Source organism: Alligator sinensis, unplaced genomic scaffold, assembly GCF_000455745.1.
Source record: "Alligator sinensis unplaced genomic scaffold, ASM45574v1 scaffold647_2, whole genome shotgun sequence".
Classification (NCBI taxonomy): Eukaryota; Metazoa; Chordata; order Crocodylia; family Alligatoridae; genus Alligator; species Alligator sinensis.
Window position 1 is genome coordinate 2096822 of NW_005841832.1, and position 3702 is coordinate 2100523.

The window sequence follows — 3702 nt, forward strand, 5'->3', positions numbered from 1 at the left end:
ACTCTTTCCTGCCTATGCAGGGGGTCGGACTCGATGATCTATTGAGGTCCCTTCCGACCCTAAAATCTATGAATCTATGACACATTTTGAAATTTCTGAGGTGTTTTTGAATTAACAGAATTTAAATAGACTCACATCCCATGTTCCAAGTCTTCACTATTCCTTGACCATTTTCTAAACTTTTTATATAATTTTTTTTATTGTTGAGATATGATTTCCATTTAGGTATTTAATCCAATCTCAGGAGACACCTAAGTCAGTTTTCTGGCTAATAGAAATGGTCAGGGAGCCTTTCAAAAGCACTTAAAAAAAAAGGTAAAATATTTCTCAGAAAAGTTAATGTTTCAATACAATTTCACACATTTTAATAAAAGATGATATTCACTGAGTAATCTTTGCACTAAGGAGCTCCAGCCAGTTCTGCCAGAGCCATGTGAGTGTAACACAAGCCAACAGTGCATTACAAGTACATGATGCACTCTGAGGTAGGGATCAGAGCTGGTAACCAAGTGAGATGGATTAAATAAGGCAGGTGCATTAGGTGGGGTAGTGCTTTGGAGCAAAGGAGAAAATTCAACACACCATTTACTATAGCAAGGATTGTCAACCAGAGGTACACATACCCCTAGGGGTACTTGAAAAAGTCAGAGGGAGTACATGTGGCTCTTACCGGGGGAACCGAAGGGGTACTGCCACCGGCTCCATGCAGCACACCACAGAGCCTCCCCGCCCCCCACCCCAGCTCACTCTTCTGATTGGCTCCCGGGCCGCCACCCTCAGCCAATAGCCAAGGGTGAGAAGGCACCCCTCTACAGATAGATGTGGAGCAGTGGGGCTCGCATATGGTGGCCACCGCTGCCACCTACCACCCCATTCTGCTGCCTCCCAAGAGCAGAGCCAGGGGGGGCATCAAGGGCAGTGGTGCCCCTCTGCAAGCCACACAGGCACCGCCTGGCCAGCCAGACACAAGGCCCGGGGGAGGGAGCTTGCATCCTCATCTGGGGAATAGCTAAAGGGGAAAAGATTCTTGTCCAAGCTCCCTTTTATCCAAGCTAGAAGTAGGATTGAGGAACACCTGTGCTCTCAGCCAGCTTCTTTACATGGCCAAGGAGCAGTCTGAGATCTTTGTGGTGGGTATGGACAAGAAATGCCTGCTCGCATTGTATCTCCTCATCTATCCCTGTAGGAGGACACAGGAACTGTTAGATGCATCTGGGAGAAGCCGAGACTTTGGTACCTTGGAATGCTGATGGCTCCCTGTGGTTCTTAGAAGAGAGAGAGGATTAGGTCAGAGGCAAAAAGGGTACGAGTTGGGCCTGAAGCGTGGTGGTTTGACCTCAGATGGCTTCAGTATTTAGTAGATGGGAGTGGGGAAAGGAAATAGCAGGAAGAGGACCATGACTTGCTCTTTGGAGGAACTGTCTCAGGCATCATGGGGGTATGATGACTGTAGTACCTTTTGGAAGATGTAGTGCGCCCATAAAACCTGCCCAGTCAAAGGAAATGGCACAGGAAGAACACAAACTCAACTCCCATGGGGCCATGCACAGTGGCTCAGGTAGATGCACATCAGTGAAGAACTAAACTGAAGAAATGGACTGATGTTTCACTAACCAAGCCTTTTATTACTTTTTTGCGGGGAAAAGTTTCAGTTTTCCTCTTCATTCAGGATAAAAGAAGCCAATGTTGAAATACTGGAGCTTCCAACAGAAAATAAATTCTGATTTCTACCCAGGTCTTCTGAGAACCTGCCTTAGCATGTCATTTCTCTGTTGTGGTTATGAGGACTGGCACTGAGCAGAGTGCATGTATGACCAAGTTTGGGAGCCCCTAGAAATAGGGAAGGAGAAATTTGAACTAAGCAAAGATCATTTATCCATGAAAGTCTTAAATTCTGAATGAAGCCCAAACTTGCATTTCTTCATCTTTAATGATACATATAACCACACTGCAAAAACTCTCCATATAGCCTGGAAAAGGATTGTAAGAGATATGGTTTCCTACTAACATAAGAGATACACACTCAAAATAATACCACAGCTGTAGATATTTGAAAAATATTTTTTTAGGAGTAAGAGAAGATTCACTGTTCAGAGGGGAATCTGTCTTCAAAGATAAAAGAAAACATTCTTAACAGTGAGCAGGTGGGAGTTGAGAAGCATTATAAAGGGAAGAGACCTCATCCTGTACAACTGTTTTTCCCTTATTTATTGACATGTGCTCAGTGCCATGCAAACACAGGTACATGACACTCTATTTTGTTGCTTAGTCTGTGTGGAACAGGTGTGCCATCCTCCACTGAGTATGGTCCAGAGACAATGGAGATATGCCCCTGGAAAACTTATGCATTCTCTCTTTTTTCAGTTTGACTGTTATTGTGCTGTTTCCTCTGTAACCTATAAGTGATCAGGGGTAAATTCCAGTAGGAGGGGACAGCAGGTAACCAGGAAGGGAGACAGTAACTCCATGTACCTTAATTTCCAGTATTTAAATAGCAAAGCTGCTTTGAAGTTCCTCTTGTGCAGGTGGAGCTCAGCAGTCTCGCTTGGCACTGGGTACATAAGACAGGAAGAGAATTTTGAGTAATGGGAGATGAAAAGGTAGAGACTGCTCTGAGCAGACTGAATCCACATCATCAGAGTTGAAGTGTCTGCCTAACTTGAGGAGCCAACTTCATTCTGAATGAGTCATAGGGAGACCAAGATGCCTGAAAGCTTCGAGTTTATGAAAATCCCTTTTTCCTGGCTTCTATTTCATTCTGATATTGAGATTAGGAAGGATAAATATTTCGTAACAATGTTTAATTCTGATGGACTATTTGGGTTACTGTTTATGTTGCTACTTACAGGTCCAGAAGGGAAAGCCTGCAAGTTGTCAACACATAGTCAAGCCAGGTAAAGCATCACAGTTTGTACCAAGGGAATTGCTCAAAAGGATTTGCTGTGAGAGAACATGGTATTGATACTGGTATCAGAACTCAGAGGGTTGCAGGTGGACACAGAGCAATGCTAGGCAATAACAGCCAAGCACTACCAGGAGTAACAAGGAACAACAGCCATAAATTGACTAAGAGTAGATTCAGGCTAGACATCAAGAGGCGCTACTTCACAGTCAGGGTGGCTAGGAGCTAGAACCAGCTTCCAAGGGAAGTGGTGCTCGCCCCTACCCTGGGGGTCTTCAAAAGGAGGCTAGACAACCACCTAGCTGGGGTCGTTTGTGCTTAGGTCCCTTCCAACCCTACCAACTATGAAATTATGAAGAGGTGCTCAGTCATGCACAGTTAAATGGAAATACACTGTTGGGCCAAGCACCTAGAGTCAGAGATGGTGGGTCTCTCTGAAAAGTAGTTTGCCAGGTTCTGGGGGGAGCAGAGATGAAGGAGTAGCAGGTATTGAAGAAAGAGAAGTTGCTGAGGAAGGAGTACATGAAGGTGCAGAGTTGGGTGTCAGCCACGATTAACACTACAATGAGACTGTTCCTCATCAGGGTTGCCATGAAGACAATCAGCAACAGCCAGAAAGAAGGCAGTCTGTACCTGGGGGTGACAGGAGAATCCTGCCAGGATAATTTCTGTCACCCATATCATTGTCTCCTGCCATGGTAGCACAGGTCATGAGCTTTGTGAGATGAATAAAGCTTATTATTGCTGTCTATTTGTCCAAGGCATTCATAAATAAATGGCTCCAGCCATGAGTGTGGGAA